Here is a 24856-nt window from a genome sequence, read left to right on the forward strand (position 1 = left end):
AAAAAACCATAAGTCAGAATTTTGACATCTAATTCTGGAAACAAAATGTGATGTATTTTGGATCAAATTCTGGTGGGTACTGAATGTCTGGTTGCCACGTTGACTTTTGCTGGCCACACTCAAAAGCTCTCAACAGCAAAGAACCTATTAGCCTGGCTGCTCCACTTACTATTCCTTTCTCAGTGAGGTATGCAGAAAAGACCAGAGAATTTTGGTTTCATCTTTAAATTAAATTATGGGTTAACTTATGCCATCTAATTCTGAATATCCAGGAGAGAACAGGCAGTAGGAAACAAGCTGAATAAGTATCAAGTGACACTGCAGGAAAAATTGCTGTATTATCTGGATAGCAATAATAATTTAATGCAATCCATTAAACCCCAATATAATTTCATGTCTTAAACCAGACTCATAACCCACTGGAGCCCCACTGTGAACCACAACATACGCAGAGGAAACTAATCCGTAAATGAAAAACAGGAGCACATTTTGACAAAATAATGGGAGAGGAGAGTATGAGAACTAGACTGTACCATTACTCAGACTCAGCTGTAGCTGAGCTGTAGGATTATTTGAAAAATAAAACAGCTGAATACATATCAACATAGTAGAATAAGGTCAGATACATAATGCCACTGCCCACATGACAATAAAATAGGAAGCTACAGGAAAAAAACGAATGCAAACATCAGGCAGCAGCATGATAACACATATCTTTGATACGTCTAATAGTACAATATAGTACCTAAAACACAGGGATAACATTTACTCATGTAAAATGAACTGACATATTTATACTGTGACACTGGATTGAAGTGGGCAATGAGATTAGAGGTTAGAAACAGACTGGATAAAGAAAAAGCCTGGAACTAACGTCTGTTTACAGAGGTAGAAACAGCAGAGCTTTAAGCAAGCTCTAGGTAGATCCAGAAAACTGAAGCGTCAATTATTTCAGTAATTTGAAACACAGGTCACATCAAACCTAGGTTGGTATTTATGTACACTTGACAAACAAAAGGAAGCAGAATTAGTTTTGTCTCATTCTTTTAATTTATATGAACTATTTTAGAATCTCCTGTGTGGTACATATTCTCTATAGTATATTCAGCAACACTGCCAGCCTGAAGGCCACAAGTTACAGGGGCAACAGTGATTTCCCCTCCTCCCCTCAAATATGCAGCAAGGATAAACTCATTAATTTAGAATATTTAGTATTCGCTACTGCCGTGGAAAACTACAGAATACTTCTCTGGAGTGCATGAGAAAACCAGCATGCTTTTGAGAAATGGACTTCACTTGAGGCAAGATCTTTTTATATAGATATTTGTGGATAAATAGGGCTGAAACAGCTTTAATTAGGCCTATCCCTCCTTTACAATTACTCATGAATAAAAATGAACTTTTTTTTTTGGTCTCCATGGCAACTTTCCCCTATGAGACTTTTCAAAGAGTTTTTGTAATAAGAATTTGTTACTCGAAGATGTACAGAATTGAAATCCTTAACTTTCACAATCCAGTTCTCAATGCTAAATGCCAAGATTTTTGGCGACATGTTTGACAAAAAAAAAAAAAATATAAATACAAATCAAATTATTTTCCATGTCAAAAAATGAACAACTAATGTTCACCCCACAAGTGAACATTAATTGGAGATAATGGCTAAGCCTTCTCTACCTGGAGAGGCACTTGTAGATTAGAGTGCTTTCTTAAAGAAGAGTACCTGCCTTAAGCAGTAATTTTTTTAACTCTGCTACTGACTGGCTTTCTAAGGTCTTAACCCCGATTCTGTGACAAGAGCTGATGATAATTCTGCACTCAAGAGCAAGAAACATTCTGTTCTACTTTCAATGATGTTTAACAACTTTTTTTCATCCCCCCCAGACATCCAGAAAGAATAATTAAGCTTGAACAGTGCAGAACGGATGAGTGAGGGGTACAGAATTGAGTTTTTCAGAACCCTAGCATGCGAAGCACAGCCTTTCTGTTAGGTCCTCTTTACAACCAGATTCCTCAGGCCTCCTGTCTCCAAGTTACTCTTCTTTCAGGGACTCCAGCTAGCTATTCTTTCCATTAAACTGAAAAATATTTAGTCTCTTGTAGGGAAAAAAATTGAGAATGCTTCCAGACACAAGAAAGTGCTCCATTTCCATTGCCCTGTGAGACCTACTGGTAGCAAAAACTCTAAGATTACAGAAGTGATGGTGAGAACTGTGATCGAGCTCCTGAAGAGGATATAATCACCGATTAGTTGCAGACCTGAAGTAAAACAGAAGACATTTGTGCATATACAGCTACATATAACTTGTTCTGCCTGTTAGTTAATGACCCAGCTATTTAATAGCTTGCTGCTGGTTATAAAACTGGCACAAGGCTGTGGGGGAACGGAAAATTGATAGTTCACAATAGGAATGTACTTTCCCATCACTGAGCTGCAGAGCGTGCTCACAAATATCTCTGCTAGAAAAGGGTGAGAGAGAGGTGACAAAAAATCCCATTTTTCAAAATTCTCCAAATCAAATCCCTTAATGCTTAATATGCAGACATCTGCATACTGCAAAATCGAAAAAAAGAACAAAAAAACAAAAATAAAAACACCATGCAAATACCAATTAGTAACTACTCAAAGCAAACCAGTTTGGAAATGCTACAATTGGAGAGTCACCACCTCCTTTCAGCAGAGAGATTTTGAAGTACTGTCCATTGTTTGCTTCTGCCAAAAGGTGAAGAGATCCCAAAAGTACAGGTTTCAAGGATTTTTTGGACAACATCTACTCTGGATCCAAATCAGTTCTACCTGTAACACACCAGGCATGATTTCATAAAATCATAAAAAGACTCGGGTTGGAGGGGACCTTCAAGATCATCTAGTTCCAACCCCCCTGCCATGGGCAGAGATGCCACCCACTCGATCAGGGCTCCATCCAGCCTGGACCCATCCAGGGATGGGGCATCCACAGCTTCTCTGGAGGATCTGTTCCAGTGCCTCACCACTCTCTGACTGAAGAATTTCCTCATAACATCTGATCTAAATCTCCCCTCTTTTAGTTTAAGACCACTCCCACTTGTCCTATCATTATCTGACCTATTTCTACTCCTGCTTCAGTGTCATCACATGTTGTTCATGGCAGCAGTCCAGATTTTAATTGCTGTTGTGAAATAATAAAGTTCCTCTAAATGTCATTCTTCATATATTCTGCTGTATGCCTTAAGCTTCTTTCTGGAACTCCCGGCATTTGACCCTTTGTATGACTGTAGGGGTGTAGGAGTCTTCTTCCCCTTTAATTTGATAACCTGGCCATAACTAATGTCACTTCTGAACTCTGCCCTCTATGATGTTATTTTGAGTTAGTGGCTGCAGTATACATAAGTTTTATGGGGGATCTGTATGTGGCTTCATTGCTATGTTTTTAAAGAAAATAACAATAGTACTAAATTTAAAATTAATGGTTTGACGTGCTCAGGCCTATGGCATCTGTAACTCCTACTGAATTTCAACAGATGTGGCAGTTCAACACCTCTGAAAGTAAGACTTTTATAATATTTTTCCATTGTTTCTAAAGCCTCCTGAGAAGCTTGAAAGAAAAATCTGTTTGAGCTCTGGAGTGTTTTCTTTCACAACCCACATGTTCAGCTTTGTTATTGTTAGTATCCTCATGAGCCTTTCTGTGCTGATAATGATTCAAATAATGATCTGGGGGAAAATGAAGTATTTTTAATAAAGGATTACACTGAGACTATAGATAGATATAAGGAAAAATAATTCAAATGGGAGTCTAGCATACTTGACAATGGCCCTTTAATTTACCCAGGTTTTAGAGATAAGCCAAGTGCTGGATGCATTTATAGTAAAGGGATGAAAAATTTAAGTTGAATTCCTTATTATAAAGGCTTATTGTTTGACCTTGGGGACAAGTCACCTTACTCCTCTGTACCCCAAGCCTATTTTTGCGGTTCTGTTTAGGCTGTAAAATACTGAAGGGTAGTCTACACCAAGAATAAAATGCCCTCCTTTTAATTGCATGCTTGGACACTATTGTAACACAAATGCTGTAAACTCTTAGTCAGTCAGTGAGTAAGGTAGAAACTGAGAATAGCATTCATCTGAGAAAGCAGTTTATGTACTGTCATTTTAATAGTAGCATCACATCATCATGGCCTCTTTCTATCCAGCACAGCTGCTACACTTATTAGGCAAGCAAGCTGTAATCAGCCACTTAAAGTTGTCGGTACATCACAGTTGTGCTCAATTTATCTGTTTAAGTTCATTTCTGACTGTGCTGGCCTCTTTCTCTCTCCCCTAAAACATTTGAGATGAAGGCTACAGATACATCAAACTGGCAATATTACATGTAATGTATTCAGTGATGAGATCAATGTTTTCCATTTTAGTTTCCTTTGAAAATGGAAAAGACAGAATACCGTGAGCTCACCCATTACAGTTCTCTGGATCTTTCCCACTCAGTAGGAAACAGAATTGGCATATGTATGTGGCCCACTTAATTTTTTTTTTTAATTTTGCTTTCATGCTAGCAAAAAATTTACATGGTCACAAGTACTCTTTCCCATCACAGAGACCAGTTGTGACTGATAACAGCATTTGGGCAGTATTGAGAGCTGAATTACTATCATTGTGCTCTTTAGATTTGGCAAGCTGGAGTTTTGGTTAGCAGGCAGAAGGACACCTCAGTACTAAGTGGCCGCTGGTTCATGGGCTAGCAGTCTTTCCCTAATGAATGCTAACTGTACCATTAATACAGCAAATTAATAATAAAAGAAAAAACTTACCTTTCCTACCAAAAGGTCAGATGCCTCCCATAACCTTTGTATAGTAAAATAACAACCATTACCACTCCTTCCATGACAGACTGGGGCACTGTGCAGTCCCGAACATAAAGTCTCTGAAACATAATTAAACACCTGCCACTTCTCAGCAAAAAGAGTTTTACTTTATCCATAGCTCAACTGTTAAGGTTCTAAATAAGTATTTCAGCAATATCAGAAAGGTTTTAATTACATGTAGCAGAATTGTTTTTTTTTTTCCAATTAACTTGAGTCCTGCTCCTGCACAGGTACGCAACACTAAATATTTCAGTGTCCAAAAAGATTTCTTCCCCTGTAAATTACATCAAATAAACATAGTAACATTAGCCAATGCACCTACCTAAGAAATCACATTAAAAGAAAACTTACACTGAAAAATTTTATATATATACAACCTATAAACTAATTTTACCCTGGAAGCAAACTATATATCTTCTGAAATGCATTCATTTACCTTTGGGATATTTATCCATTTCTATTATTTCTGACACATAAAACCACACAAGAAAAAAAAATAAATCCCACAGTTTGTGAGAAGTAGAATAGTTTTCAGGAAGGATAACCCAGGAGAGCCATTTCTGAATCTGGTAGAGTATTATCATTTTATTACACATTTTTGATGCATATTTTTTCAATCTATTTATCAAGTCATGTTTTTTCTGTTTCCTGGTACCATTTCATTATTTTTATTTTAGACCTACTTCAATTGCTTCAGAAGGTGGTAAAAAATAAGAAAGAGAATGAATTAGAAAATACTGCCTTTAAAAGTGATTGTTCAGTGCAACTTACTAATTTATTTGCTAAGTTTCAAACTGCTGCCTTATTGGGTCATTTCAAGGGCCCGTGTTGCCTGCTGTCCCATTTCCAATGGCTGTTGACTGGAGATGGTGAGTGCAGAATGCTGCATCAAGTATGTGGTCATCCTTCCCTTGAGTATTCTACCAGTCTCCAATAATCTATGGCTTAGATTTTTGCTTAAATATGGTCTGAACATACCTTGAGGCTTCAAATCTGGATGCAAATAGAAGTGGTAAATATTTGGATTGTTTTAAATAGATAAATATGAAGTTCATTACGTCTCCATTTTTGTTGCCATTGACATGCTTTCTGAATCACAGAATGGTTGAGATCAGAAGGGACCTCTGGAGATCATCCAGTCCAACCCTCTTGCCCAAGCAGGACCACCTAGCACACCTTGCACAGGATCACATCTAGGTGAGTCCTGAATATCTCCAGAGAAGGAGATTCCACAACCTCTCTGAGCAACGTGTTCTAGCGCTCTGCTACCTTCACGGTAAAGAAGTTTTACATCGTATTCAGATGGAATTTCCTTTGTCTCACTTTGTGCCCATTGCTTCTTGTTCTCTTGCTAGGCACCACCAAAATAAGTCTGGCCCCATTGTCTTGACATCCTCCCTTAAGATATTTATATACATTGGTAAGATCCCCTCTGAGATGGCATCTCCCATGTTCCAGTTTGTGCCCACTGTCTCGTTTTGTCACTGGGCATCACTGCAGAGAGCCTTGCTCCACCTCCTTTGCAACCTCTCGAGATATTTACACACATTGATGAGATCTCCCCCCAAGCCTCCTCTTCTTCAGGCTGACAGACCAGCTCTTTCAGCCTTTCCTCATAAGAGAGGTGCTCCAGTCCCCTAATCATCTTTCAGCATAGAGTACGCCTCAGCTAGACTCTGTCTACGATCTCTGTGTCTCTTTGGTACTGGGGAGTCCAGAACTGGGCACTACTCCAGATGTGGCCTCACTAGGGCTGAGTAGAGTGGGGGGACGATGTCTCTCGATCTGCTGGCAACACTCTACCTAACGCTCCCCAGGATACCAATGGCCACAAGGGCACATTGCTGGCTCATGGAATATTAAGAATGAGGCAACTTAAATAGGACTCTAGTACCATGTTTCTCCTAATTTTGAAGAAATACACAAAAAATAAAACAGGCACGTACATTTTTTTTCTTTTTTTTTTTTTTTGGTTGTGGCGGTAGGGGAATGGAGAAGAGATTATTACACTAAGCTCAATGTTTTAAAAGGAAAAGTATTTCTAAACAGTATTGTTGCAAAGCCTCCTCATTTTGTAGATGCATATTTACTCTGCTTGTCAACAGACTCTGACATTGCTAATAGACAGCTGTCCTTCAGAAATTTATAAATATTTATTCTCTTTATACTACACACACTATCACATGAAGTGATGGCATACTATGCAATCAAAAAGCTTGACAAATTTCACATCCATTTTGTTTTCTTTAATTAAAATGACTACAGATATTGAGACGCATATAGAAAAGTTGATGCTTCACAGCAGCAAAGTGAGCATCAAGATTTACTGGAGGCTGCCTATCTGGAAAGCAGCTTTACAGAAAAGGAGCTGGGACTCCTGGTGGACAACAAGTTGAACTTAATTCAGCAATGTGCCCTTTCTGTATAGAAGACTCTTACGTGTCAAATCTTAAACTTAAATCTTAACAGTAGCCAAAACAAACTAAAGCAAGCCAGTGAATCAATTTCATCCTGGTCATACCAGTTTAACTAGAAGTCTCTCAAACATCTGGATGCTGCTGTAATTCAAGGCAGTTGAAGCTACTGAGATGAACACCTTCCACAGAAATGTTTTCAGAAGAAGAAGGGGGAAAAAAAGAACAAACAAAAATCAAAACAGACCAAGCAAGATTGCAGAGAAAAAAAAAAAATAAAAAAAAAAATAAAAAAACACCAAACAACCAAACAAAACAATGAAAAGCAATTGGAAAATTACCAGATAAAAGACGATACCCTTCAGATTGAGGGTAACCAGTTTCAGCTTTCCAACAACAATAAAAGCAATATGTCTGCCAGATGAAATCTTTTTGTTTTCCTGTTTTGCTCAGAGTGATTCATTTGCACATCATTATTTACAATATAGATCAGTGATACATAAACCTCAGAGTAGCTCATCCTGTGGTAGATAAAAACTTGCTTGGTGCAAGCATTTTCATGTTATTTTCAATAACTGACTATTTCTGCAGATTAAAAATTCACACATTTTCCTCCTTCATTTGAGTTTTGAGTTCTATTTAAAACTTTTTTTTTTATTTATTCCTGGGGGCAGTAATAATGAGAAGGAGACAAATAGCAGAAGAGAAATATATGAATATATAACTCCTGACTCTGAAATTAGTTGAAAGCAGCTACTTGGAAAGATGTCTCCATAAGCATTCAATTTGAAGGTAATGCAATAAAAATTGGAAAGGGGAAAAAATGTCAGAAAGCAAACTGCAAATCCCATCTTTCGTTTTTGTTCGCTAGGTATTTGTAAACGCATTTAAAGAGAAACACAAGGGACTTGAAAGAAAAAACCCAGAAAGGCTAGACACAACTGAAAGATGCACAGTCCAATGAATGATCTGAATTTGAACAGTGTAATTGTAACACATGCCCTAGAGATCATTTTCAATCCATAAGAAAAGTTTATAAAGGCTGAAAAAGGGAAGGACTGCCTGTGAATTTGACTGTTGCATAATTCTCTTTTTATGCTATTTCTTAAGTATATATATATAAAAAAAAAAAAAAAAAAAAAAGAACAAAAAAGCAGAATGTACAAGATTCCAGAGAGAAACTGACATTTCCAGACTGGTGAAGATTAGGGAGCAAATTAAAATAGAATAAACTCCAGTAATATCAAGTTAACATTATGTCACTGAAGCAGAAAGTAGGAATTTGTTTTTTTCTCATTTGTATATGAGATTGCTATGGGCTTCGTATCTTTAGGCATGGCATTTAATTATTTTTTGAACAAACGAATCAGACATTTAATTTATTAATTTATTTTTTGTCAGTGTCACATTCCTGTACTACATGTACACTAAAAAATGTGTGGGAGAGAGCAGAGAAAATATGCTATTACAGTGCTGACACACAGCAGCTCCATTTGAGCAACTGCTTCAGGATATGCCTCGAGCAACTTTCGTATGTTAAATACCCATATGAGGGGAAAAGTAATTTCTCCAGCCTGATAGGTTTTTTGGAATATCAGCTATGGTTGCTCCAAGAACTGACTGACTCAGCAAACCAGACGTCAGGTAAACAAGAGACATTAAGTTTTTCAGAAGCAGATTAACTGCTCTCTAGACTTAGGAAAAGCCAGACTACAGGATGCCTGGGCTTATAGTATACAGACAGCCACAAAACAATAAAAGCATGATATATCAGATAAGCAAAATGCATGAGAATGTATGTCTGATCATGAGAATGCAGTAAAACAAAGTGAACTCGATTGTATCCTGGACGGAAACAATACCTCTTAAGAAAATTCTGAAAAGATCAAATTCAATTTACATAAACTAAGATATTTTATATCAGATTCAAGAACTGCATGTGAAGCTTGAAACCATGTGTGATAAATGTAACCAAAGATCTCCTGAAGAAATCAAATCAAATCATTTTCCCACAGGAAGGAGAAAGTTGTCCTGAAGGATAAAACCACACAGGAATGCTAATAACTCATCAAATTAATACAGTCCAATCCTCTTAATTGGGACATCTCCATTCATAGCTTATTGTCGCTATTGCTCTACTTTAGACAAGTAATTTTTAAATCGAAGTTAAAAGTTGTACCTCCTCCTCCCCACCCCTCCTTAAAAAGAAGAAAGAATTGTTTACTGAAAGCATATTTTTAGACTTTTATGTGCTGTTCCTAGTAATTTCTGTGTCCTATTATTTCAGCTCAGGATGAAATATATATAAACTCCCTTTTCTTTAAGACTCAGCTAATTGCATTAATACATTTAAGAGCAGTGATGCTCTTATTCTGTCTATAATGTAAAAAACTTAAGTCACTATTTTCTTCAATTAAACTGGTTGCTCTTATCTCTAACTTCATTTTATAGTACTTACAAATAAATTAGGGTCACTCAATTAAGCATCTATGCTGATTAAGCCAGTTGAATAAACCAAGTATATTCCAAACTAAAATAAACACACATATATATAAGTATTTTTCTTCTCAAATATACACATATATATTTAAATATATTTCTTCTTAAAGAGCTACATAATTTTGCAGACTAGTCTATGCATATAAATTATTTTAGCCATCATTAAAATTAATGTCTTTTCAAGAATGAACAGCCAGTGAACAGCATATGGCCGCAAGGAGAATTATTATATTTCTTATATTGGTAACAAACATAATAAACTAAAATTATTTTATGTTTTAGTCTTTTGAGCAAGCATATTCAGTGGGAAGCAGGTAACACTTACATGCTTTCCATAGCCTATTCAGACTAGCCTGCAGCAAGTACAAGCACTGAACCTTCTGTTCTCACAGAGTCTTCTGGGCATACAAAATAGTAAAGCAATGACTGAAAAGCCATGAAAATATATATTCAAAAATAATTTAAGTAAGCAGATTGTAAATAACAGATAACCTTACTACTGTGGAAAACGACAGAGTAATAATGAATAAAACTACCTGCAACATGACTTCTAACCTTATCTGAAGGCTTTCAGTAGCATTCCGCCCCATGAAACCCCAATGGAAAAGCAGTGACTAAACAGAAACTCAGAATAAATATTGATCTGTACTGACCATCAGTACCACTTTTCGTAAAATAGCTTCTTTGCACGTCCCTTTTTCGCCTCTTGAAGTATCAACTTATCAAACCTCTGAAGAGTCTGCAGAATCTGACTTGATCATTTCTTTATTACAGCTGCAGGATATATATGAAAACATAGTTATGAATGCTAGTTATCAGAAAATGTATTATCCAGATAGGTCTGGTCATAAAACAGAAAGGCAATGTATGTGACATACCACATAACATATAAATGTGATAATTTGTTCTTGTGTCTAATGTATGTTAACATGGACCTGAAATACAAAAGATGGCTTTAATAGAAATCCCAACAAAAGACAGCATCCTGGGCTGCATTAGGGTAAGTGTATCCAGCAGGACTAGAAAAGTGATCCTTCCCTCCTCTTGAGCACTTGTGAGGCCACATCTCAAGTACTGTGCCTATTTTTAGGCTCCCCAAGAAGATGACAGAAGCAGACTGGATTAAGTCCAGTGGAGGACCACCAAGACAGTCAAGCCTGAAAACAAGATACACAAGGAGCAGCAAAGGGATCTGTGTTAGTTCAGCAACACGAAGAGAAGGCTCAGGAAAGATAGTCTTGTCATCTCCCTCTTCTCCACACTGTCCAATGAGGTAGGTGAAGCCAGACTCTTTCCAGAGGTACACCAGAGCAGAATGAGAGGGAACAGAAACCAGTTGCAACTAGAATAAGCCCTATTGGCTATTCAGTAAAATTTTTTCCCTAATGAAGGAAGTCAAATGCTGGAATGGGTACTCAAAGAGCCTGGGAATTACTATCCTTAGAGAAATTCAAGACTTGACTGGGTGTGGCCTGAGAACTAGATATCCTTTGATCAAATTATTTCAGGCAATTCCTATGAAACAGATAAATTTTCCTTTGATCCAGCCTTCACAAAGATAGCATCTGCAATGGGATCTGCATTTCAATTTCCACCACCATAAAATTTCTGCTACCATAATGAATGCTCTACTCTTGAGGTAGAAAAAATTTAATTCCCCAAATATTTTTTACAACCATTTTTGTATTGTTTCAAATTACAAAGATAATGCACATCCATTGAAAATGCCCGACTTAACTAGATTCTCTCTATTAGCAAGGAATTGTACAGTCCTTTCATTTTTAAGATGTCCTGAGTTCCATTAAGTTTTGATGTGATTTTGAAATCCAGTTTACTTAAGAAATTGTGTGTCAGTGTAGGGGATAATTAGCAAATATTTGATTCTTGTTGCAGTTTCCCAGGCAGTGAACACATTTAGTAATCATTGATGCTAGTTACAATCCATTCTGTTGAGATGAAAAAAGATTTTTAAAGCCACCTGTCCTTTGGGCATCCTACAAATTAAATGAAGTAGATGCAAAAGTTTTGCATGTCTAATTACACATTCAAGGGTGTATCTCAGAAAGAATTTTATGAGCATCTATAGGTAATGCAGGTATTTTAGAACATAGCCACCTCAGTGTTTTACAAATTAAAAAACTGTGTACAAACTATCTTTAAAAAACAAGATTACAGGTACTTTACTTGTAGACCCAAATTGAGATAAAGTTTAACTTACATGTTCTATTACAGAAATGGGCTGTTCCTTCTGTCTGAAGTAAAATAAAAGATCACAGCCCTAGCTAATACCCTTTCAAGGTTAACATTCATTGGCACTATAACACTCCATGAAGAGAAACACCTTCATGTTTCCAAAAATCACTAAACCCACATTTGTTAGCTCCCTTGCTTTTCTTATCCATACCTTATTTTCATGTGACTATGAAGGCACTGGATGCAGAAGACTGCACCACTGTGAGTCCCTTCTCTTATCAGGTGGTAGGGAACAGACATCACACACCAGGCACAACAACAGAACAATGGGGTTGTGCTGGGTTTGGCTTCATCTATTTCAGATGGACTGCCTGAGCAAATTGTAGTTAATATGCTAATAAAACAAGCCAACTCATGGCAATTCTCTGAATTTTCCAAAAATTCACAAAGATCTTTTATCTTTAATAGATATTGTCAAAAGTTATTAAATCAATCAGTTTTCTTCATTTAGAAGTGATTTTTTTTCCTAATGCAAAGAAAATTCTGTACTATTATTGCAAAAATACTGTTTAAACTTTTAAAAAAATAATAAATTGATATGGTCTGTCAAATTAAACAAATCAGTTCATAGAAGTGTTCTAAATGAGAACGCATACCCTACACACCAGATATTTTTGACATCTTACATATTTTCATGAAACAGAAAAGCATCCCTATTTGAAAATGTAGAAGCTTGACTAGTTAAGCATGTGCCAATCCTTCTACTCTGAATGATGAATTGCACCTTCCTTGCATTGAAAAGGCTGTAGACAAGACTACGTAAGATTCCACTTCTGAATTTTCTAATTACCAACAGCACACCCATTCCTTTTCATGCTCCATTATAGCCTGTAAGCACAGTAAATATAATATTACTGTTAGCACCAGGATTCACGGAGTGCATCAACTCAGCAAGGTCTCAGACTTAGGAACTGTCAGGTTTCACTTGGATTGGCTTGACTGAAGCTTTTATTTTAACTTGTTTAGCTGTGTGGGCAATTGCTTAATGACAAGGTAAATATTATCTTATCTGTTTTAGTTTTATCTTAGCTTTGAGCAATTGAGTTGTATAATGCCAGCTGTTATAGTAATTTTGATACTTACCTGTAATTAACAGATAGTAGAAATAAGTAGTCTTTCCATGCAGACTGAACTATGACCCTAGAATAAAAATGCAGTCTAGGAAAGCACAGTGATGGGTAATCGCAAAGGCCTTGAAAGTACCAACACAGCATGAAATCACAAAACCTCAGCTAGATACATTCTTCATTGGTCAGGTACTGCCCGTTAAAGGAAAGATGCATTGGGATACCAGGTAAAAGCAGTTTTAGGGATACTAAAGAACATACGTTCAATATAAGTAAGACATACCATATAGGGCAAGTGAGGTAGAACTGCAGGTCAATGAATTAAAAACAAAACCATACCATTCTGGAAAACATAACACAGCTCCCAGCAGACCCTAGAGGAGTAAGTAGGAGGAAATCGGTGTTGAGGACATCACGTCCCTCTCCTCCTGGTGAAGATCTCTCATGATTTACCACAATCCTCTTTGACTTACTCTGAGAGGGACAAACAACTAAGACACAAAGAAGCGTGGTCTGAGTCAATTTCTATCAATGCTACAGGTTTTGGAAGTGTGTCCTTGTAACAAGCCTAATGATAGGTTTTTGATGGGATTACAAAGATTTTAATCAAAACAAAAATATATATACTATCCCATACATATATAATCCCATATACTATATATATGCATGTAGATACAGATATTGATGTATGTATAAGGTGTGGGTTTTTTCTTCCAAAAGAATTGCACAGGTGCTTTGATCTGCCATCCCTACTTCTGAAGCTTATTCATAATTTCCATGTAACATCAGAAGAGCCACAGTTTAAAGGAATTACTGGCAAAGCTTCAGCTACAAACTGTTGATTTCTTCTGTATGCATGTGCGGTGACACCCTGAAGTTTAGATCCATGGATATTGTAGACTTAGTCCTCCAGACTGGAAATACTTACACTCATTAATCATTTGATTCCAATTCTTGTAACATGACTGGATGTATATCAAGGTTTTTTTTTGGTTTGGTTTGGTTTTTAATGAAAAAGCCCATAAAACAAGCAATGAATATGCAAGAAGGCCTTTTGCAAAGAATAACAACTGATGAAAAAACAAAACAACAAATACTAATGAGAATATCACAAAACAAGAAACAAATAAAATTTCAGTCTTTTGCTTCATACTATCAACTATTCAAAGCAATATGAAAATGACAATGTGCTTCCTCCTTTCAAATTTTCCAATATGAAGCAAAGTGTCAATAGATTTTGCTAACAAATACACTGAGTCATAGAGAAGTCTGCAAAAAAAAAAAAAATGACAAAGAAATGTTAAGTCAAGTGTCATGAATTCATGAGAGTAAACATTCACTCTAACTACTAAGTATAAGTGCACTGCAGTAAAAATGTTACTAAAGGAGGAGTGGAATAACGACATTTATTTTAATCTATTTGCATTAAAATATAATCAAGCCATTTTTCATCAGGTGAATAATGTTTTGTTCAGGATTTTTAAGCCCAGAGTATCCTTAAAGTCAGCAACTGAAGAAAAAGATTCTTCATTTAAGTTTTTTTTTTTTTTTTTTTTTTTTTTTAAGGAAAACCTAAACCCAAATGGAAATAATGGATTTTTGAAGTTGTAGGTTGAATTAGTAGACCTAACACACTGCAGATGCCTTAGTAAGTACTTCCTGAAATCTACAGCTCAACTACAAAGTAAAGTAAAATTCCAAGATTTGAGATCACGTCCAGATATCTTTTAAAAAGCACAACAGATACAAAAACCTCATCAAATTCAATTGCAACATCATTTCAGTATAGATTTGAGACAAACAGACTTTCAAGGCTTTGTTTACACTTTATAAATCATCTAGTAATATAATTTACCTCATAATTTTATAGATATGTACTGAAAAACTTTGAACTAGCTTTTAACATGAATTGTTTATATAGCACCTAAGCTAAAAAATCATTGCAATGCTGTTTTCTTCTACTATTCCTTATTAGGAAACCTAGGTTAAAGAAAGTGGTAAAACCAAGAGAGTGCATTCATCCTGCTGTCATCGTCCACCAGCTTTATATGCTGCTTGTAACTCACAGTCCTGCTAGCAGTGTGATGGATCCCTGACAGATTTCTTGGACAAAATGCGCAAGTCCTTATACCTACGCGTGCCAGGCAATACAGATGCGTTGGCATGGCTTTCCTCTATGGATCATCTTGGTGTCTCCTTCTGCTGAGAAAAGGTCTGTTTCTCCAAGACAGAAACATATGGTGTCAGTCCAGCAGGTGCTAAGCATCTCCCTGATATTTAAGTCCATTTATCATCAGCTAGGAAAGGAGAAACCTGAATCAGATACCATCTGAAGTTAACACGGCGATGGTAAAAGTTGTGAAACTGAGTATGTATGAAACAAGCATAGAAGAAAAATCCAGTTTGTTGCCACTTACTTTCTTCTATCAGGATTGAGTGCATTTACTAATTTACTCATTTAAAACAAACAAACAAAGAAAACCCAACTGATAGCAGTTTTCACCTTTCCCCTACCTGAAAGAGTCCACAGAAAGCTTGAAATGAAACAAGTGTAAAAATCCCTTTGAAGATTGGTGACATTCTTAAAAAGGATGTAACATTTCAGTACAGAAATAGCATGAGCACAGCCTACAAACAAACGCGTTTAAGAGAGCTGCCTCAGTAAAGCAGGTCCCAATGCAGTTTTAGAAACCAAAGTGAAAAAGGCCAGAGACTGCTGAAGCAGAACCTGGGCTGGTTGAATACCGAGTGCCTCGCACGTAGCTGAACAATACACTGCCACACGAGGTGCGGATTTGAACACTCAAGAAGGAGAAAGGTACAGAAAGTTTATAAGGTCATTGCTACATGATTGCTGTAAACTACAAGAAGCTGAATACCACTGATGCAAGACAGAAAGGTTACAAACAACTGGCCCAAGGCTAAAAATGAAAAAGTAATAGCTCAAAGGCTAACCCGGCACAGGACAGAAGGTTACTACTGTAAATCAAAAGCAGGTCTCTCTAGAAAAGGAAAGGGGAGTGCTAATGAAAGAAACGTGCAGCCTGAACACTAAGCATACAATGCAGACTGATTCAGATTTTTACAGTGACCTGATTTACTGGTGGAATAACATATCATCTTGCTGAACATATTTCTGTTCAAAACCGATGTAAATGATACCAGAATCAAGCCCAGAGGGCAGACAGATAACACACCCTGAAAGAGCTAGTGAATTACAGAATACCCAAGTCTTGTCTCAAAGGAGCCAGGTAAAAAAATAAGATTTTTTTCCCTATGGGAGAGGATTGTATTTTTTCCAGTCGCTTCTGGTATCAGTAACAGTAAGCTGAAAAGTACCTGAGAAATGACTACGTTATTAATTCCTTACAATGCATTAGCCTGATTAAAATGGCTTGGGCATGAATTCTTCATCCTGGCAGGCTGCTTTGGAAGCAGAGGTCAGAGTCAGGCAGGAGATTCTGTTCTGCTTCTAGCCTTACTACAGTGGATTTACCATTGTATGACTATTAAAATGGGCTGACTGCCTTATTAACAAAGAAAATCCTCTTGGAAAATTTATTTTCCCATTTTTCAGAATTTAAGAAAATGAGAGACAAGAAATAAGCTTGGTGTAGGCCCTAAAATTAACACAATAATTCCAGTAGAAAATGTCTAACAGCTCAGGATACAATAAAGCAATTTAGTATGTACTTAGAGAAATTAAAAGATGTAAAAAGGCAATACAGTCCAAGCAAATCAGGTATCTTACTCTCCCTTGCTCACAAACAGTTCTTTAAGTTACAGGCTCTCTAACCAATGACAAAAATCAAATCATTTACTGGGGACACTTAAAATTTGAGAATAGAAAACTGAACTGGGAAAATAGATTATATATTTTTTGCTGCACATACACAGAAGTTTATCATATAGAACAGTCAAAAAGAGAGATTTTATGTGCTCGCTCTGAGTAAAATTATTATCTTTTCTCCTTCTAAGATCTACTGTAAAATCTATAGGAAATATCCACTGATAAAAAGGACAACAGGATTACATTTAATAATTTTACTATTTTTGTGCACAGGCGTGACTACAACATAGCTTGAGCAAACTCAAGCCCATGATCCATAAATGCAGCTCCAAAGTGTGTGGGAGCCCCAGAAGAAGCTCCACACCAACTCTTACCATTTTGCTGTTTTTCACAGAAGTCTGACCCAAGGCCACACAGCATCATATGGAATCTGACATTGAACACTGACAGCCTAATCCATCGGAGAAGGGGGAAGACAATGTGTTTAACTCAAGACCTTGATACAGACTATCCCCAGCATACTGCACGTGACTTGTTAGCTGGACAGCTGGCTTGGAGAGTTTCCTGAGTGCTGATGCACCAGTGTTACAGCTTAGAACACTCTTAGCTTAAACATCCCTGATTCAGAAATTTACATTGCTGTAGGTGATATGTTCCATGCCTATATTATCTCTTGTTACTGTGGAAGGTTTGGAAAGAAATCCAAAAGTAATTTCTGCCTGTTAGGGAAAAAATAATGCTTCATCTGTCAAGCTTTCTTCTACCACTCTCTATAGATGGCTCATATATAAAAATCATCTTTTTTATAAGATGGGGAGCAACTTTTTGCTTAGGCAGATAATGACAAGACAAGGGGAAATGGTTTTAAACTAAAGGAGAGATTTAGATCAGGTGTTTGGAGGAAATTCGTCACTCAGCAGTGGTGAGGCACTGGCACAGACTGCCCAGAGAAGTCATGGATGCCCCATCCCTGTAAGCACGCAAGGCCAGGTTGGATGGGACTTTGAGCTACATGATCTACTGGAACGTGTGCCTGCCCATGGCAAGGGGGCTGGTACTACATAAGATGCCGTCCAACCCAAGCTATTCTATGATTCCTATGATTCTGTGAAAAATGGTCTGCAAAGAGTGAAGACTTTGGAATGGAGCTACAAGTACTAGAGTCATACAAAGTATGATATATAGACTAAATAAATCATTAAAGAAATCCTGATATCTCAGCTGTAAGCTACTGAATGACCTTGTAAATTTGAGTCAATTTCAAAACACGTAAAACAGATCAGGACAAGGCAACACTGGCAGAACATGAACACAACTTCTCAATTCCCAGAATCCAATATAGCTATGTATATTTATGTTAGGATCTGACCATTATCAGAACTGCACAACATTGTTCCTCTGAACATCCCGAGAACGTAACACTTCCATCACATGGAAGTTAGAAGTGTGTTAGACACTTCACTCTATAAAACTCCTCTTTATTCTTTCATCTAGCATTCATATAATGATAGGTTCTCAGGTCACAAGGATATAGCAGCAGTCAGCAATTGGAAAGTATCGAAGCATCCTAGCTATACTATTAGCATTGTTGTACAACACAGGATGCAGTGTCAGGTTCCAGAATGGGCCAGATTCATGAGCCCCCTCTAGTTGCTTTCCACTGCTTTGGTAATGGAAAGCAGCCTTAAACCCACTTCAGCTGAACATTTAATCTGGGTCTATGGTTATTTTGCACTGTCTGACAAGCACAAAGCAGCTGGAGCCTACTAACAAATCTGGCTTTCTATTTATATATTCTGGTAGTGAGGGATTAATTTTCAGACTATATGCAATTGCTTACTGGTGAGAAAGGTTTTTATACTTTCCACATAGATATTATGCAATATAACATTTTAAGAGGGTGTAATACTACAAGCTGCGAGTGATTCAAATCAGATACACAGTGGTATAAAGTCAAACGTTTTCCTTTTCTAATTTAAAATTGTTTTCTCATACAATAAATTATACTTTATCCTTGAAGGGTTTTCTTTCGTTCTTTCTTTCATTTGTGCAAAGACCAGATGGGTCTCACAGGTCATTCACAGTTATAAGAGAAACAACATCAAAAAAAATCCCTTTTCAGCGGTGAGATATCTTGTATTCTTTACTGGAAAAAATTATTTGCTTGGATGGAAACCTTTTGTATTCCAGTGTAATTGGTAATATCTGTGGGGTGTCCTGGAAAATGAGATGCTTTGTATCAAAGGGTTATAATTTAACCCTGTGCATAAAATCTAAATAAATAAATCGGAGCAGACTATAAGGTATCATGCAGGGAGGAGATACAAGGAATAGAACTGTGAAATCAGTGAAAAAAACTTAAGTGGTAACAAGTAGACAAGACAAAATTATTTCACAGTGGGATGGGGCTGATCTGCTTGTAAGTTTTTTTTTGTTTTGTTTTTGCTAAGAAAAAGACAGGGAGAGGTTTTTTCTGGACATTATATTTTATAAATAATCTTAAACTACTTCCTGCTGTTGCAGAAAAAAGAGATGCTTTTGGAGAAGTCAATCAAAGATGGCTTATTTTTCTCAGGCTGAAAAGATCACTTTTGGTAAGATAACTTTTGTTAGTTATTTTACAAACACTAGCGTGGCACACGAACAAAAGTATTGCAGTATTAGGAACATCGTAAATAAAGCATTTTATGAAGTGGTGAATTTCTGCCCCTTAAGAGGACACCTATAGACACAGTGAAAACATGACTAAAAAGTGCTTTTACAAGACAGGAATATTAAGAAAACTCAGCGAGACCTTTGACTGTGAGAACTAAATTGCTTATTCTTTCAGCAGAGCTGAAAGAACGTGATCAAACTATCGCAGTTCATCATTATTACTGAGAAACAGGTCCCTTTTAGTGGACCTCTGCTGCCAGCGGCTTCAGTGCTTTCAGCTATGCAAAACTTCTTTTCCTCTGAGAATGAAGGTGCATAGGAACATTCCCACTGGCACAGGACATGGAGACAGCTGTTGGTGTTGCAAGGCTGATTTTTATCAGCCTTGGCACAGACCTGTGTAACCCCAACTGCTGAAAATCATAGAGCTCAAGGCAACAGAAACCTACCATTCAGGATCAAACCGCGTCACCTCTGCATCAACTATGGAATTAGATGAATTACGTCACTGAAGTGCCTCCTTCAGCTGATTCGCTGTAAACAAAACCTAGGTGTCTACATTCCAAATAAGTGCATTTGAAAGATGAATCCCACACATAGTGGGATTCTGGCAGATGTGGCATAAGAAAGAATGCAAGTGTAAGAGAATAAATGACTTTCTAGAAAAGTGATCAGTGAATACAAGGAAACATGAGCTTCAAGACCACCACCTATAGCAAACAAAGTGAAATAGTTTAACTTGACAGATGTTGGGCAGATAAGCAAGATATTTTGAATGTATAAAAAAGTAATTTTATAAGAACTTTGACTTGATGCTACAAGGTTGGGAAGGCAGGAAGGGCAATGATTTAGCTTCAAGTGTCTACATACCGCAGCACATACTATTGCTCAGGGATTCAAAACTTTATGGTGTTCGGCAAGGATTCTGCCTTTTCTTTCTACTTGTTTTCACATAACTTCTAGTGATTAGTACAAGTTAAACTTTGGCTAGTGGTGCCAAGCATGAATTACTATCTCTTGCATTTCAGCCTTACTAGATCCACAAAACCCGCAACTTTGGCCTGGGACAACAAGTTTGCATCTGGTGATATTGTGATCAGAAACTATATGCCTGCTTACGAAGTATCCTTCAGACTCAATGCCACTGTACACATCTAAAAATAGTCTGGACACTCACAGATATTTATGAATACAATTTACTTATTTATTTTTTAAACAAAATGGAAGTCATCCTCCTATGTAAGGGCCTGGTACATTTTTAAATCTAGAAAATAAATCTTAATTGGGATATAACAATTGTGTTGACCTTTACTGGCAGATTTCACCAGTTACATATTCAAAATGGCAAACAGACAAAATATTTAATGTGACTGAGAAGGCAACATGCCATGATTAATTCAGTGAAGGTCTGGTAGTCAAAAGACAGGCATGCATTTGTTCCTTTACAGCATATTGAAAAGACATCTTTTAATGCTTAGAAACACAAATTACCGTTCATGCTGAATTTGAGAGACTACAGGGTAGGGTAAAGATGACTTCACTTGTTTCCTCCAATATGCATTTTCCCTTCGATTCTTTCATCTTCACAACACCAGTGCTATAAATATACTTTGGTTGCTACAGTAATACTTGTATAAAACTTTTCACTTACATTTCACTCAACGTTTTCCAAAAGAAACTAGCTGTCTATGGATTAGATCCAAAGCCCATTGATGTCAGAAATTCTTCAGTGGGTTTTGCCTCAGGACTTGAGTGCATGGAAAAGCTCATGACAGTACCTGTCAAGAACAATTTGAAAGAAAGATTAATATTTGCAGGCTAGAAGCAACAACTGAGAACCAGTAGTTCAACCTCCTTCCATTGAACCTCACTCAGACATGTCTGCATCAAACACATAACCTTGTGGTTAAAATTAGAGCACACCTTTTGGAAGCCATCCAGCTGCCTTGCAAATACAATATGAAGAGTCCAAGACCTCACTTGATAAATGACTCCAATCCGTAATTGCCTTTGTTGTTTATTGCTTAAAAAAATATGTAGAAGTTGCACCTTATTTTCCATTTGAATTTGTCTAGCTTCACAACTTGAAATTCCTTAATGCTTTTGTCTGATAAAGAGCCCTCTACTGTCAAAAACATTCTTCCTGTGTAGATACTCTCAGAACATGACGATCGAGTTACCTTTTAACTTTCTCTACAATAAACTAAATAGATTGCAGTAGGAAGATGATGTTCTTGTCACAGAAGGAAGAATGAAACCGTTTTGCACAAATATTTTGTACCAGAACAGCTGGAAAGCTTATCAGCTTATCCTCACCACTCAACATGGCACACAGGCTCCTCTGAATCAACCCAGGATCATACGTAGTCAGACAAAAGGGAATACTAACAGCAATTGTGGTGCGTTGTTTTTTTTTCCCCTGGAGTTAAGCAGCTGTGTGCTACACAGAGTAAAACCCAGAAAAACTGAAGGCATTGAGGCTTTACTCTAACTACACTTGAGATCGAAAGTATCAATTAAATATCCACATATACATACCCATACAAACACATACTCCTACATGTATATAAAACTAAGATTTCATTATTGAGATCAAAAGTTAAACAGACAGAAAAATCCTGGTTGTCAACAATTCATTATGAAAATGACTTTTTTTGAAAAGTTAAAGTTTCGCTATAACATCCTGTTGCAAATGCATTCCTTGGTTCCAGAATAGCTCTAATGCACACTGAAGTAGCAATTGCAATACAATGTGACATAGTATTTACCATTTTGTTAAAAAAATAAAATGTTTTAGAAACTAGAAATTTTTAGAAACAGCAATGCTTGGGACATTTATATCTCATCACATTAAAGCTATATTTAAAGTAATGCATACGTCATATTACAAAGAACAAAAATATTTTTGGACAAAGAATATGCCTATAGTTAGATTTGATTCCCGAGAACAGTGAGTTTTTCCAAGCAACAAATATTCTCTTCTTCTACTAGTTCAACATTATTTCTAATACATACATGTACCAATAAGAATAAGCAGAATAGAAGAATCTAGCTATAACCATTATTTGTGGTTTGGTGCTACGTAAAAGTGATGCTAATTGCCTTTTTAACACCAATTGTATAAGCAGCTTTGAAGATAACAGTAATTCTTATGTTTTATGTTAAAATAAATATTTACTTAGTAATTGTTTATTATGACATACTTATCATCCTAACTTCTTTGTGCACCAAACATTCATTTCTATTAATACAGCCATGGAAAACTATTAATATAGCCACAGGAAAAAAAAAAAAAAGTTTCTGTGGTTTGAAAGAAAAACAACCATTTAATCATAAAATGGCTAACAGGGTGTTACTAGAGTAATTTACACAATTGATTTATGAAGGTGTTGCAGAGTATTTATTATTTATCCAAAGAATGTAAGAGATTAAAGCAGAATTTTAGGATGTGAACGGGCTTTTCAATCTGTTTTATACATTTTGATAAATGAGTAATTAAATTTACCAGTATAGCACGCCAGCTTTGTTTTCTATTTTTATTCTTGTGTCTAGCAAACGTGAAGGAACATTAGACAGATTTGCTGAAGTATTTCCTGATAAGGTTTTTTCCTTCCCAATAAATTTAAAAATTCTAGAAGGGAAAGGAAATAATTTATGTGAATGGGCACTATACACTAGGAATCCATCTCAATCAATTATTCATGATGCTTCAGAAGTGGACTCTATCCAACACGTAGGTTTGCTGTACTGGCAAAGTATGCGCATGCTTGCTGAATTTTTCCTGATAGGATGTTCCCTCCAGGATACTGACAGGAGAACACCTGTATATTAATTAGTGTTAGAAAAGGCATCTGAAGCAAGATGAACCCTTAACCAAGCTCTAGTTATTTGAATCCTTGTACGCAGATTTTTAAACATGTTGAACAAACCAGATGTGAAAATGCATGTTATATCCTTATGATAGCTATTTGACTGCCAAAATTAATTGAAATGGCATTTCCATGTAAGCAATATATCATACTGCTGAATCTGCTTATAATGCAAGCATTGTCACATTAACTGTTTCAAATATTTGAGGTTATTTAAAAATAAGGAAATTGTTCACTATTTTGCTATTTTCACATTTCACAGACACAAAACTACAGACCAAGAGTTCAATGCTATGCTTTACTCGACACCCCCCCCCCCCCATTGCTGAATATCTGAGCTGTTTCAATATAAGCCATTGTAAATAAAAGTACCATTTCAAAATGAATATCCTGTGAAACTGCTTTTAGACAGTAGCAGTAGAGACTTGTACTTCATTAGTCCACAAGCAAGGAAGATGTTAAGAATGTAAAGCCACTGATGATTTATTTTTTTTTTAAGATGACTGAAAAAAAATATATATCTTTTTTTTTGGTGGGGGAGTGGGAGTAGAAAATGACTTGTTAGAGAAAAGCAGAAGTTGACCCTTAATCTTTGGTGCACAGAGGATTTTTTTTATTACTTATAATGATTCTCCCCCCTTCTCACTGCCTCTTCTTATGAATGAGAGTCTTGGGCAGCTCCATTACAGAAATTGATAACTATCCAGATTTACAGTTCAGATATAATAGTAGCCTACAGGAAGGTCACTGTCACTTTAGTTCCCAGTTTGCCCAAGGCTAAATACAACTCTGGGCAAAACTCCCAAAGGTGTCAAAAGCATCAGCTAACTTCTATCTAAAACTTCAAATGTGGACATAATTATCTATTTAGATAATAGCAACAGTGCAGATATTAAAGAAGGGGGCACATTTCATTCGTAATATTTCAAGAGATGTACAACAGCCATACTGCTGCGATCATCTTCCTAATAACATGGCTTGTTTTCAGTATCACAAAGCGTGGCCAAAGGTATGATAAACAAATTTGATGTCTGCCTTCCTTCATACCGATTCCATACACCCTTCAGGGTTGCAACACTATGCACTTGGCTACCTGAACTGAAGAAACACAAGACCATGGGAACTGGGAGACTGACTGCCAGGGCTGTTTAGAAAACAGTTTTTGTTCTTCCAGTTGTGTTAGTTAATATACTTTAGTTTACCAGCTCCCTCCACTCTTTGCAGAGGTGTAAACTTGGGAGAAATGACACCCATTGAGTACATTACAAAGTACCAGTAAGCATTTTTCTGCCCAGTTTCATTTATCATGCCCTCAAATCTCCTGCTTTCGGATATTGTTTCTTTGTGTAAGAACTTGAAGGTGGCCAACAGAACTTTGCTATATTACAGCTAAACTGAATCAAAAAGGTCAGACTGCCCTCAGTTTGATACTAACTGCCACGTGCCTGCAAAGTGTCATTAACCACAACT

At 36.6% G+C, this 24856-nt stretch overlaps 1 long non-coding RNA gene across 1 annotated transcript in view; it reads right to left on the reverse strand.

Moving 5' to 3' along the window:
- Positions 1-213: 213 nt before the first annotated feature.
- The window catches only part of LOC137860696 (uncharacterized), an 85288-nt gene continuing 60645 nt past the window's right edge, over positions 214-24856 (reverse strand). The window contains exons 4-6 of the long non-coding RNA XR_011099133.1: positions 21169-21295; positions 4786-4898; positions 214-2256 (exon numbers count right to left, since the gene is read on the reverse strand). This is a non-coding gene — a long non-coding RNA (uncharacterized lncRNA). The remainder of the gene's footprint in view (positions 2257-4785; positions 4899-21168; positions 21296-24856) is intronic.

Source organism: Anas acuta, chromosome 1, assembly GCF_963932015.1.
Source record: "Anas acuta chromosome 1, bAnaAcu1.1, whole genome shotgun sequence".
Taxonomy (NCBI): domain Eukaryota; kingdom Metazoa; phylum Chordata; class Aves; order Anseriformes; family Anatidae; genus Anas; species Anas acuta.